At 40.7% G+C, this 14,656-nt stretch overlaps 1 long non-coding RNA gene across 1 annotated transcript in view; it reads left to right on the top strand.

Annotated features, from left to right (window-relative positions):
* LOC145343469 (uncharacterized) overlaps positions 1 to 9,757 on the top strand; it is a 95,049-nt gene extending 85,292 nt beyond the window's left edge. The window contains exons 2-3 of the long non-coding RNA XR_013886711.1: positions 526 to 676; positions 9,467 to 9,757. This is a non-coding gene — a long non-coding RNA (uncharacterized LOC145343469). The remainder of the gene's footprint in view (positions 1 to 525; positions 677 to 9,466) is intronic.
* The last annotated feature ends 4,899 nt before the right edge of the window (positions 9,758 to 14,656 follow it).

A 14,656-nucleotide genomic window follows, 5' to 3' on the forward strand; every position in this document is an offset into this window, starting at 1 on the left:
CTTAAAAATGTTCAAATTATACAATTCTGTCCAATTAAACAGTGTCATGTTTATAAAATAAATATATACGGGATTTGAAATTCCATTGAGCATTATTTTCAGCACACTGGTTAATTTGATTCTGTAAAGATTCTCCGCACAGTGTTTTAACTGTAATTAATCTATTTGAAATAAATGGGTTAAGAGCTTTGTTCAAATAGTACAAGTGGAAATTTAACACAAGTGCGTTAATCAGTTTGCTAACAACAGCCATCAGCAGAATTTCAACTCACCATTCCTATTTTTGTGATCATGTGGAAACGTGTCTCGATTTTCTATAAAAAGCATCCAAGCCTGGTAGGATGTAAAACCATTGTCATAACCATGAGACACAATGTCAGAACCGGGGTCATGATCTTGCTACTCAGGTTTTGAAAATGGTAAATGCACTGTTTGCATGACATAACCACAGCACATTGATCTTGTAGACTTCACCCCTCTCTTAATTTTTAGTAAGAATTTAATGCCTTATTTTCTACTTGACAGCTCTACCAGTGAGTGTTCAGTGTTTTCGCCAATGGCTTTTCTTTCGAACGGATGCACCAGCTGCATGGCTACTGGATTCTGCTGTGGACTCAGCTTCTGTGGATTAAATTTCCCTATTCAGTCCACAAGAGGAAGGATTGGCAGGTTTAAAGTAGGTGTTAATTTGGGGTAAGGTGCTGCGTCCCTTTACTGTAGCTTGTCTGTTTCTTCAATGGAACTTTTGTATCACAAATGAGTGATAAATTGTTCAGTTCTAAAGAAAGGCAGTTTTCCTGAAACCTTAACTCAGTTTCTCTTGTCAAAGTTACAGCAAAACCTGTCGAGTATTTTCAGCATTTCCTGTTTCATATCATAGTAAATAAATTGTACTTTTCTTGCACAATGCTAACATTTATACTGGGCTTTGTTTAGTTGGAGGCCCCGTTAAAACAAAGAACATTACAGCACAGGAACAGGCCCTTTGGCCCTTCAAGCCTGCACCGACCATGCTGCCAGACTGAATTAAAACCCCGGCCCTTCCAGGGACCATATCCCTCTACTCCCATCCTGTTCATGTATTTGTCAAGACGCACCTTAAAACTCACTATTGTACCTGCTTCCACAACTTCCCCCGGCAGGGAGGTCTAGCACCCACCATCCTTTGTGTAAAAAACTTACCTCGTACATCTCCTTTAAACCTTGCCTCTTGCACCTTAAACCTATGCCCCCTGCTGATTGATTCTTCCACCCTGGGAAAAAGCTTCTAACTATCCACTCTGTCCATGCCTCTTATAATCTTGTAGACTTCAGGTTGCTCCTCAAACTCCATCATTCCAGTGAGAACAAACCAAGTTTCTCCAACCTCACCTCATAGCTAATGCCCTCCATACCAGGCAACATCCTGGTAAATCTTTTCTGTACCCTCTCCAAAACCTCCACATCTTTCTGGTAGTGTGGCGACCAGAATTGAACACTATATTCCAAGTGCAGCCTAACTAAGGTTCTATAAAGCTGCAACATGACTTGCCAGCTTTTAAACTCAATGCCTCGGCCAATGAAGGCAAACATGCCGTATGCCTTCTTGACTATCTTCTTCACCTGCATTGCCACTTTCAGTGACCTGTGTACCTGCACACCCAGATCCCTCTGCCTAGCAATACTCTTAAGGGTTCTGCCATTTACTATATATTTCCTATCTTTATTAGACCTTCCAAATACATACCTTTCATTTGTGCGGATTAGTCCCCTCTCATAGAGTCAAAGAGCAACATGCACAGAAACAGGCCCTTCAGCCCAACCAGTCCACGCTGACCAAGGTGCCCTCCCAGCTAGTCCCAATTGTCCGTGTTTGGCCCAGATTCCTCTAATCCTTTCCCATCCATGTACTTATCCAAATATTTTTTAAATAGATTACTCATTTTTACTCTCAGGTGGATATGAAAGATTCCATAGTACTATTGGAAGAAAGGTAGGATGTCCTGCTAAACATTTATCACTCAACCAGATGGTGTGGTTATTAATTTAATTGCTGCATGCAGGATCTTCCTGTGTGCTAATTGGCTGCCCTTTTCTATATTAAAACGGTGATAATTCTTGAAAAGTCCTTATTTGGCTGGTGACATGCTTTTAACCATCCTGAGATTTTGAAAGATGTTATTTAAATGCATATTCTTTCTTTTTGGTTTAATCTGGGAAATGAATGATAATTGATTGCTGTTTTAATACATTTAATTATAAAACTGCTTCAAAATAATTGCCTATCAGGCTAACTGTTGCTAGTGTGCTATTAAAATTCACAATCTGCTTTCAAAGAACTCATTGCAGAGAATGGTTGATTTTCACTTGTCCACAACCACCTATTTGGCATCCACAGCTCACAGTTAAAATTGAAATGAGAGCGGAACCTGAAAATAGTTTACGTGGATGTCTCTAATCGACCCTTAATCTTGCAATATTTTTGGCTGGAAATTGAGTACCTTTTTATCCCTTTAGCACAGCCATAGGGTCACTGCCCTTCTCTTAGATTCAACAAGACTTCAAGATTTGCTTTTTGTTTGCACTTTGACTACATTGAAGTGCATTTTTTGATTAAGATAGGAACATAGAAACTGGAAGCAGGAATGGGCCATTCAGTCCTTCGAACCTGCTCAGCCGTTCATTTTCGTCATGGCTGATCACCAAATTCAATATCCCGGTCTCCCCTTATCCCATATCCCTTGATCCCTTTAGCCCCAAGAATTATATCTATAGAAATATAAGTGCCATTAAATTGATTTCCGGTGACTCTCCTTGTTAGGTGTTAGGATGTTTGAAACTAATTTCCTCCTCAGACCATTCGAGACTCATGGCTAGGAAATGCTGCAATTGCAACCAAAGAAGTAGATTGTCATCTTCCCTGATGGGCCTCCACTAATTCAGGCTGTTGGTCGGTTTCCTAAAGACTTATGATTATTTATTTTTATGATCTTGTCAAGCTGTGAGAAATACCTGTATACTTCAACCTGAATTTGAATGTCTAATTTGCTTTCTATTTGTCCCATATCTTTCACTTCTGCTCTATACCAGTGTGATGATAGTTATCCTTAGTGGCTACTTCTCCGTCATCCAACAAAACAATATTTACAAAATGCAGCTTAATAAAACAAGTATAAGGTTGACATCAGAAGCATCTGATGTAATGACACATCATTAAGCAACGGAGGTCCGGAGAGAGGAGAAGCCCAACCTAGTGCAGAGCTCTTAAGCTGTCAATAAATAATAATGGTTTTAGCAAACTACAGTCTTGAGTCACTTACTTGGGGATTCTGGACAAACCACAAACAACCCCATCTCGACCCCAAACACGTGACAAAACATTGACTTCTTAAATTCCATATTTTATTGCTTTGCCTCAACTGAGCCATGATTTCTGTTTCACTGCATACTGCCTGTTTTGGCACAAAACAAAAATAACTGCAAATCTCCACTTCTGTTAAACAATGTCAATATACAGCCTGTGATTTTTATTCACAGCAGATGTTGAAGGTGGAATATGGAAACATATACAACATAACAAGATTTAAATAATGAAATAGTCATTTTCTGCTACCTGCCAATAAGTATGTTGTCACCTAGTACAGAACTTATACAAATAAAGTTATTGAGGCACATATAGGCCTCGTGTGTTCAGTATGAGTCTCAAATCTTTCAACAAAGTTCCATGTTCTTGCATTTGGTAAACCCAAATGGCATTGAGACCTCACTGGTAATTGAACAGAAGGGGTAACTTTATAAATTTGCACTCCAATGGAATTGGGTTGCAAAGACCCTGAGATTTCCAAATGATTGAAGTCAACAGAGGGAAATCGTGGGAATACACAATTCTCTTGGTGAACAAAGTTTTGAGCAAAGTTACCCCAGAATGTCATATTAAAGCAAGCTTGAATTTATTCAAGATGGTCAGAGCAGATTAGAGTATGATCAACAGCTGTATGATACTGCCTGGTTCCACAACAATCCGGTGACAAACTGGAACCTGACCAGACGGATCACAGAATAAATGTACACCAAGCCCAGTAAAGGAAACAAGTAAATGAAAATGGTGCCTTGAAAGTCTGCAAAACTCACTTTTCCAGATTTGCTAATTTAACCTGTTCAATGGTCAATTTGGGTTGTGTTTAGTTGTAACATGCGGGGCTGATTTGCACAGACTTTCATATGTTTGATAGAAATAACAATTTTAATCTGGGCATTATGGCTGGATCAGCATTTATTGCCCATCTTAATTACCCTTGAACTGAATGGCTTGCTGGCCCATTTAAGAGTCAACCACTTTGCTGTAGATCTGGAGTCACATGCAGACCAAAAGAGGGAAGGACAGCAGATTTCTTTTTCTGAAGAGCATTAACTGGTTTTTTATGACAATCAGTAATCAGTTCTTGTCATTCCAGATTTTAATTGAGTTCAAATTGCACCATCCATCATTGTGAGATTTGAACACAGGTCCCCAGGACATTACGCCGAGTCTCTGCGTTATAGTCCAGCCACAATACCACTCTGCCATTGCAACCCCTTTTGCACAGCCACTAGTGACAAGGACATAGAGGAAAGTCTGTTTCATATTAAGTAGTAATGGATGAATTTCAGTCTCACATAGGAGCTGACAAAACAGATTCTATGATGGTATAATGTTACTCTCAATTTACAACCTTCATTTATGCAGGTAATCTGCAGCTCACCAGCTTTTGGCAAAAAGAGGCCCTGCCCCCTCCACCTACTGGCAAGAAACAGATCTTGCTTCACTTTTTTCCTCAGAGTGAGGTAAGATTCGATTTTTAACTCGCCAAAAAAAGGCACAATCTCTCCTTTTTTCACATATGTTCGGCACTTAGAATTCTTTTGGTCATATCGCCCCATGGCCTTTGATTCACCTGCTGCTCTGTGCTCTTATGTTTTTTGCTCACACTCATATCGCTGTGGGATGTTTAGAGCTGTAATTCTAGTATTCTGGTAAAAACAGAAGAATGAAATTAGAAAGAAGGATGATCTAAGTAGCTACTAGTGCAAATGAAATTGACACTTGGCAACTCTACGCTTCATGGTGATTGAAATTTCAATGCTGGCACATGCTCCCAGTGTGAGGAATTGTGGGTTTGATTACTATGTGGTGTGACATGTTGAAGCTTTTCATTGAATGGCCCTTAAGTAAATCACTGCTCAGGACTACAGCCCTTGACAAAAAATGAGTAACTGTTCTAAAATGTACTCCGAACGCACATTTTAATTTGTGGCATTGTGCGTCAATATACTGAATGCCTTTACAATTTGAAGAATCCAGCTTCCAAAGCTGCAGAACACCATATATTGTGGCCATTTCCTTCTTACATTTAGAAGTATAATTCATTTTAGCTTGATAAATGAACTGGTACAAGTAACAGCTAGTAACACCTAAGCAATTTCAGCTACTTTTATAGCAAAGCCAGATGAATAGCATCCTGGCAACAGATTCCACAGCAACTACAAGGACAGGCATTAACCTTGGAAGGCCTACTGGAGCATTTATGCACCACATCACTAAAATGACAAGCCAAGCATATTTTAAAGGTATTTAGAGAGTGCCATCAATCCAAAAGAGTCCATTGTAACCCATTCTTCATCAAAGTCTTTATAACACTTTTACATCAAATTCATTATATCACTTTTGGAAAGTACAATTTATGCTAACAAGTGAAAATACATCTTGCTGTAGTTCACAGAGGCGATATAGAGCATAATAATAATATTAAAAATGACTAGAAGCAGTCAGTTTAAAATAAAGCTGCCTAATTTTATTTTTGCTCCGAAGCTGATTTACACAAAGACCATTCTGGTTCCTACAAATCTGCACAGCTGATCAAACCTATATTTATATTTATGTCCTTGGGTAAATAGTTTGAACATGATTGTCAAAAATGCAGCCATCTGACATCTTATGGCCTAACTGTGTGATAAAATATGTAGCGGTTTCATTTACAAAGTCTGTGGCCTGAATATTCAGTGCAATTAGTTAAGATGCAGCTTAGGACGACCGAGTTGAATTCTATTCAGAACATCAGACGCACAATCAGCAGGCAACAACCTTTACAATTGGGCCATGAGGGAATGCTCTTGCTGGAGACAACAGTGGGAGCCTTCCATCTCAAAACACAATGGTTGGAGCCGTGGTGTCAACTCTGTGTTAAGAATAGCATGGTGTGTTTCACCAGCCCACTCCAGCAGAGCAGTCTCTGCTGCATTCACAGTTGATGAAGACATTGGGTTGAAAAGGTGCAGGATTTGGTGATTTTGTTTCTCTGGTCCCTTTCTCAGCTAGCTAACTTGTCATTTCTTCCAATGCCCTTCCAAACAGTCACCCTGCAGAGGTCACAGAGTCAGCAACTGTCTCCCAGTTGGCTGGTCAGTGTCAACCATCTTCATATCTTGTTTGCAGGTGTCTTTGCAGCAGGAGTACGGAAACCCAGGAGGTTGTGACCCAGTGACCAGTTCACCACACAGGAGTTTGGATATATAGCTGTCATCCTTCTGATGAACATAGTCAAGACAATGCAATATTGTTGGCTTAGCAATGAGCATACACTAGTGGAATTAGCATGTTTTAGGACCTCTGAGTTGGTGATCTCATCCTGTCAACACATGTAAAGGATATTTCAGAGATGGCAAAAAACTGTTCAGCCTTTTCCCCTGCCTTGCATTTCTTGTTCAATTCTCTGTAGAGGAATGCACTGAGGGTGCAGGCTTGTTAGACTCAAAGTTTGATGTTCTCAGTCAGGCTGCTGTTGTTTCATACTCTCTTGTTGAGTTTGGCAATAACAACAACAATTTTTGCAATGTACATGTTGACTTCAGAATCAAGCGACAGATTGTAGGTGATTGATAGGACTAGATATGTGACATTATCAATAACCTCCAGCATCACACAGTCATTGCTGATAGATGGCTATATGGCAACATTTTGGCCATGACATTTGTTTTCCTGATGTTGACGGTCAAACAAAACATTTTGAAGGCAAGAGAAAATCTGTTCATTTTCCACTGAAGGTGTTCCTTGATCTGGAATGCTAACGTGGCAATTTCAGTGTCAAGCAATTCTCTGATGAATACTTGACGCATTTTTTTCTTATATCTCAGGCAAGAAAGGCTGAATAGCTTTTCATCAGTACTTGCATGTAAGTGGCTGACCCGAAGGCATATGGCAGCAGCAAAGAGAATAAACCAAAGGGGAGGCTATTATCTGATAATATGTGGCATGAATTTTAGTCATCAATTCCTGGAATAAGCCAAGATGTTTTCCAAGTCCTATGGTAGGTTGGTGTGGGCTACTTCATTATTAAGAAAGTTGCAAATTGAGCTGAACATGATCACTGGCAAACCTAAAGATCATTCAGGGAATCCATAGAATCATAGAACCGTACAGTGCAGAAGGAAGCCATTCAGCCCATTGAGTCTGCAGCAACCACAATCCCACCCAGACTATATTCCCATAACCCCACACATTTACCTTGTTAATCCTCCTGACACTAGGGTCAATTTAGCATGGCCAATGAATCTAACCTGAATATCTTTGGACCGTGGGAGCACCCAGAGGAAACTCAAGCAGACACGGGGAGAATATGCAAACTCCTCACAGACAGTGACCCAAGGTTGGAGTTGAACGCAGGTCTCTGGCTCTGTGATACTGCAGTACCAAGCACTGTGCCACCATGCCATTTTATTATTGATCAAGCAACTGAATATATTTGGATTTATGATACGATCTGTGAAATCGCTATAACGATGAGCTGGGACTGCAAAAATTCTGACCATATTCTCATGCATCAAGCATGACTCTAACTATTCAAGTCTTTTCCTTTGACTCCAGCTTTCAGTTTAGCTTGGGCTCCATGTGCTAGACTTAGTCTCACCTCTCCTCTGACATTCATTCTTGGCACCCATTTGTTAGGAACAATGAATAACTTTAAGTTGAATTTATATTTAAATTTATTTATTAGTATCACAAGTAGACTTACATTAACACTGCAAAGAAGTTACTGTGAAAATCCCCTAGTCCTTACACTCCGGTGCCTGTTCACTGATGAAGAATTTAGCACGGCCAATGCACCTAACCAGCACATGTTTTGGATTGAGAGAGGAAACCGGAGCACCCAGAGAAAACCCACGCACATGGGGAAAATGTGCAAACTCCGCACAGACAATGACCCAAGCAGGGAATTGAACCCAGTCCTTGTCACTGTGAGACAGCAGCGCTAACCACAGAGCCACTGTGCCACCCTATGGTCTATGTTAAGAAAAGTGAAATATTGGGTTGGATTTTCCACTCCCCTGCAGCAGTGGTGGAGCCAGCCCACCACTGGCCGGAGGTGAGATCTTCTGGCCTTGCTGCTGCCAACAGGATTTGTCACTGTTTACACCCCGAGCTACTGGAGAACCCATGCTCAGGGGTCACCATTGGCAGAACCAGAAGAAACCGGCAAAAAAAATCCCACCCAAAGTTTCAGTTTCACTTAGATTTTTCTGTGAGCTTGGAGCTGGGAGGTGTGGAGGGTCCCCTAGTAAAAAGGTCACGTTTTCTGGTTTTGTTTGTATAATGCATTTTAAAACATAAAGTAGAAAATATTGTGTTGTTGCCTGGTCCAGTGACACAGAGACACAAGGAAAGAAAGACAACAAGTTCAGAGACTGTAGTTCAGAGTGTGAAGACAGGAGTTCCAAGTTCTCGAGTAAAGCAGCTAACTTCAAGGATTTAATGTGTTTGCTCTGCATTTGAAGTAATATTGAATTTAGAACATGGTTTTGGGGATCTCAGGGAGAGATGCCAGCTGGGGAAAACGCATTTTGTGAATGCTTAATAATTCACCGGAAGAAAACCATTTGCAACTGGGTTTTCCCAAGTGAGAAATCCTGGTGTTAAGATAGTGGTAAATCTTCATTGGGGTTTTCTGTCTGCGAGCGTATTGCTGTAATAAAAAGAATAATGCGTTTGAATCATGGTACGGTGATACAGTAGTTCGCACTGCTGCCTCACAGTGTCAGGGATCCAGGTTCAGTTCTGGACTTGAGTTACTGTCAGTGTGGAGTCTGCACATTCTTCTATGACTGTGTGTGTTTCCTCTGGGTGCTCCAATTTCTTTCCACAGTCCAAAGATTTATGGATTAGGTGGAGTGGCTATGCTAAATTGACCCTTACTGTCTGAAGATGGGCAGTTTAGGAGTACTAGCAGAGTAAATGCGTGGGGTTACAGGGATCGGGCCAGGGTAAGATGCTCTATCAGAGAGTTGGTGCAGATTCAATGGGTCAAATGACCTCCTTCTGCACTGTAGGATTGTATGATTCTATGCTCTCTAACTTCTTCCAACTTTGATAAAAGATCAACAAACTGAATCCTTAACTTTGTTTCTCTCCCCACAGTTACTGCCAGACTTGTTGAGCATTTTCATTTTATTGCAGGAATAGGCTGCATGACTCGTACTATTACCATGAACAGAAGCTTCACTATAGAATGGAGAGAGATGGAAATGCATGAAAATCAAAGAATTATGCTGTGAAAAACAAGAGCAATGAGAAATTGTTGTACAAGTCAACCTTTGCCCTGTCTAAATTTTTAAGAGAGCTCAGCAGCACAAGTTTGTGTTGAACATATTTGCAAGTTGAAATTTCTATATACTTTTAACTGTTTTTTTTCTATGTTTAATTAGATCTATTTTTTGTAAGAATGAACCACATCTGAAGAATAAAAGAATGTCAGACTTTAATATATATAACGAATGACAATTTTATTCAGTAATTGAGTGTGGAGTGCTACTGTAGAAATATATCAGCATTTGTTGTTTAGGATTTTATTTGTGATTAGTGTACTTCAACGTATTGCTTTCCATGGGCCCAAAGTTGTGGCCAAATGCTCAGCCAACTGGCAAGCTGCCTTGGATTAAAAAGGCCAGTTACTTGCATCTGGGACAAACATGATCGATCTAGAACAATGCCAAGAATGCCCTACTAAGTAGTAATTTAGTGCTCATTGCTTTCGAAATAGTACTTGCAAGCTGTTAGTTAGGACTAGATGTTGACATTATTGACTGTTCCTTCAATCTTCACATTTAGAAGGTTGTCTATTTTCAAGATTTGATAATCTGTTTTCATCTGGAATACACAGGCCACTGTGAAGCTTTTGAATCCTTGACTATAAAACTTGTCCAGGTAAGTCAAAGCTGGTGTCAGTTACCATTTGGATAACTTTGTAGCATCGCCAGTAGTGGTGGGAGCATGATGAGAGATGTTTCAACTGCTGAGTCTATTTTCTCCAGAACTCCAGCTTCCACTAATGTTATGCTTCTCCCTGCTCAGTGGTAAAGTACAATGCATCCAAATATTAGTCCATCCCTTGCATTATTACGAATATGGAGTTGTGTTCTCCCAACATTGGTCGTGCGGCCTCTGAAGCTAGCCTGGTGTGCTTCAAAGCATTTCAATATAGTAACAGCATTTGAAACATGGGACTTCCATTTTGTATCTGTTGTCTTCCTAATAAACATCTTCTCGGCATCTCCATCATCACCAATGATCCATGGATGATCCTGGATTACCTCTCCCATCTCACCAAATAATGCTTCCGAAGTGTGACTATCTGGGCTGCTGATAAAATCATCAATTACACTTGAATACAAAATTTCTTTTTAGACATCGTTAAACCCTATGAAGGATGCAGATGGAATTTCCTTAAGCCCCTTATTAAAATAAATGTGCTTGCCTTACTTTAGTGATCTTTTTCAAGTCATCAATTCTGTTGCACATTTCATCCCAAGTCTTTGTAATGGTCATCCATGTATGGTCAGTGATGTATTACATAGAAGATAGGAGCAGGAGGAGACCATTTGGCTCTTCGAGCCTGCTCTGCCATTCAATTAAGATCATGGTTGATCATCTAACTCAATAGCCAAATCCAGCTTTTTCCCCATAACCTTTGATCGCATTCACTCTAAGTGCGATACCTAGCAATCTCTTGAATGCATTCAATGTTTTGGCACCAATTACTTCCTGTGGTAATGAATTCCATAGGCTCACCACTCTTTGGGTGAAGAAATGTCTTTTCACTTCTTTCTCAAGTGGTCTACCTGAATCCTCAGACTGTGACCTCTGGTTCCACCATCGGGAACATCCTTCTTGTATTGATCCTGTCTAGACCTGTTAGAATTTTATTCGTCTCTATGAGATCCCTCCCTTATTCATCTGAACTCCAGTGAAAACAATCCTAACCTAGTCAATCTCTCCTCGTACATCAGTCCTGCCATCTCTGGAATCAGCCTGGTAAACCTTCACTGCACTCCCTCAAGAACAAGAACCTCCTTCCTCAGAAAAGGAGACCAAAACTGCACACAATACTCTAGGAGTGACCTCATCAAGGCTCTGTATAATTGCAACAACACATCCCTGCTCTTGTACTCAAAACCTCTCGCAACAAAGGCCAACAGGCCATTTGCTTTCTTTACTGCCTGCTGCACCTGCATACCTCTCACAATAAAGGTTTTGTACCTTCATGCTTACCTTCAGTGACTGGTGCACAAAGACACCCAGGTCCCACTGCACATTTTCCTCTCCCAATTTACAGCCATTCAAGTAGTAAGCTGCCTTCTCGTTTTTGCTTCCAAAGTGAATAACCTCACAATTATTCAAATTATACTGCATCTGCCATTGATTAGCCCATTCAACCAACCTGTCCAGATCATTCTAAAGGATCTCTTCGTCCTTGTCACAGTTTATCCTCCCACTCAACTTGGTATCATCTGCAAACTTTGAGGTGTTACATTTTGTTCCCTCATCCAAATCATTAATATATATTGTGAATAGCTGGGGTCCCAGCACCGATCCCTGTGGCACCCCACTAGTTACTGCCTGGTTTCTAATTGGTCCTTTCATAGTTTCAATGAACGGACCAATTAGAAACCATGGGCTTAATGGGAAGGAGCTCACTCATCGATGCAAGGGAAACTTGCTTCCTGACCACAAATCTCTCTCTTTGTTCTCATCCTACCTTGCAGTTTTTCCTCAGGGCCAGTTTGGTCTGTTTTTAGATGCCACAATATAATCAACTCTTGTGACTTTGAGCTCATGTAACAAGTAATATAATGTTGAATGTTTATTGCAGCTACATTCACACTGTAAAATCAATTACACCTTGATGAATACATAACTTGTGCTGAGAATCGACACCGACACTGTAGGCTGGAACATCATGAGGCAGAGGGGTGATGTTAGTGTTGTAAAGACCCCCTCAAAATTGGCCATTGAAGGTGCCGGCAAGATTTTTTAAAAAGTCAATAAAAATAATGCAGATAGTGCTACCTTCTTCTGGTTCATTCAACCTTGTCTACTGTCCATATTCCAAAGAAGGGTCATATTGAACTTAAAAATTAACTCTGTCTTTCCCACCACAGATGCTGTCAGACCTGCTGATTTTTTTCCAGAACTCTTTTATTTTTATTTCAGATCTTCAGCATTTGCATTATTTTACTTCTAGCATCCTTGTGCCATCTTGTTTTAGCTGGTGTGAAAGACCCCCAAACTTCCCCACGTTCCAAGCCCGAAAACTGCAGGAGGGAACGAAAAATTGTGGACAATTGGGTTGTTAGCAAGTGTGATAGCTTGTTCATCAATGATTTCAGAATGGTGTATGGGTTGTCAATTTTGGAGCCGGCACATCTTCTATATTATCGGAGACTGGCATGGTGACTTCACATTGCCAAGCTGATGTAATCACGTTGAATTTGCCATTAGTGCGGGGTAGCAGCATGCTGATTTGGGTATGTAAATAGGTGAAATTCAAGCAGTAAGTCTATTGAATATAATGTTTCAGTGGACCTCTTCAGCAAAACAATGAATAGATCAACATTTGTAACGCAGACAGCTGAATTTCAAAATTTACAGTACGGATTTCAGAGCTAGTTTTAAAAGGACATTCACTTTGTTGCCATAGATTGCATCAAGTTGACTTCCGTAGGAATGAAATGAATCGACAAACTTTTTGTTTCTTGTAGACAAAAGATTATAACAAGTAGAGTCCGTCAAGCCAAGTATCTTTATGGTATATATTTAGAAAGCATATTTTTCTACAACATTTAATTAAATAGATCTCTGTGTTACTGCTCATCAATCCATGTGATGACACTGTAAAAATCCCACAATCTGTCACTGTCTTCCATGATTCACTTCCAGCGTAAACCAGAGACTAGGAGCCGGCAAAATTCTGTTGGCTAAAAATCGGTAGACCCCTTTAACAGACATGAAGATCATGATGAGCAATTGCTCTCCACCCAATGGAATTTGTGCAAATAGCATGCAAACTTTTTACTACATGCTCAGCTTCATGATTGTAGCTTGCAGTCAGCACTAAATTCACTGCTGAATGAATGCATGCTCAACAGGGGGCCCAGGTTCATTAGAGGCTAGCACTAATTAAAGCTAGACTGCACTTCTTAAATCTGCCTGTTAAAAGGATGTTACATTTTACTGCAGCAGAGGGTAGAAAAGAGTCTGAATGAGTTTCTCGAATGAAAAAACAAGAACAATGGAGCAGAAAACAAGGTGGGGAGGGGGTGGTCCAGATTCTCAGATACTGGAGACCTTAGTGCAGGAGGTGGAAAGGTGTAGGGTGGTCATATTTCCATGGAGTGGAGGACCTACAGACATTCACAAAGAAGGGAATGGGAGCAGATAACCCCAGAATTCAATGGCTAGCGTCTGGCTGTGGGGACATCACATGAATGATCCAAGACAGTGAGTGCATCTTCAGATTCCATCTACTACCACACACATCATCAATGTCACACACCACTCAGTGCAACACATCACCATCACTCAGCCAACAGCAGTCACTCATAATCAGGACTCAAGTTTAACATTCATATGCTTCACTCTCATACACTTACAACCACTGCAATCTTCACATCCAGACCTTACATCTTCCGCCTATTTCAAACTATTCAGTTATGGCAGACACATCACCCAAAAACATTATAACATATTCACAGACATTCCTCTAGGAGAAAGCTCTTGTGCTAACTCCCTGGAAAACAAGATTGCAAGTGAGTTCTGTAGCAAAGGATTCAGTCAAGGCATGGACACCAAAATGATTGGTGCATTTGCAAGCTTTCCAGAAAGTTCATTGTCACTGATGAGGAACATGGGAGGAGACCAGCTCCAACATGATGCATAGTTTTGTGCAGAACTTGGAACCTACTTTTTCCAGTGTGAAAGTGCTGGCCAACTCCACAACAGCACTTGCAGATGTAGAATCTGGTTGCTGATGTCTCACTTTCCATTGCAACATGGGAGAAGCAACACTACCTCTGAGTGCTGCAGTGAAAGCCCTGCTTGATATAATGCAGACTACTGCCATCATGGCGATACCAGTGCTCAAAAGGGATTGAAGGATTTCACAGCAGCCCAGCAATATGTGCTCCATCAGGATGATAGTCTTCATGCTCCATGCACTGCCAATCCAGAGTGCCATGCTGTGCCTGTGCCCAGACTGCAGCCATCCGGTGGGGTAATGGGTGGATGAGGAGTCCATCATGCAACTGGATGTGCATTTTAGCTTACATGTAAGTTAAACACGCATTTGGAAATATGTGGAAGCTGCAAAAC

This window comes from Carcharhinus amblyrhynchos, chromosome 5, assembly GCF_965287045.1.
Source record: "Carcharhinus amblyrhynchos chromosome 5, sCarAmb.v2.hapA, whole genome shotgun sequence".
Taxonomy (NCBI): domain Eukaryota; kingdom Metazoa; phylum Chordata; class Chondrichthyes; order Carcharhiniformes; family Carcharhinidae; genus Carcharhinus; species Carcharhinus amblyrhynchos.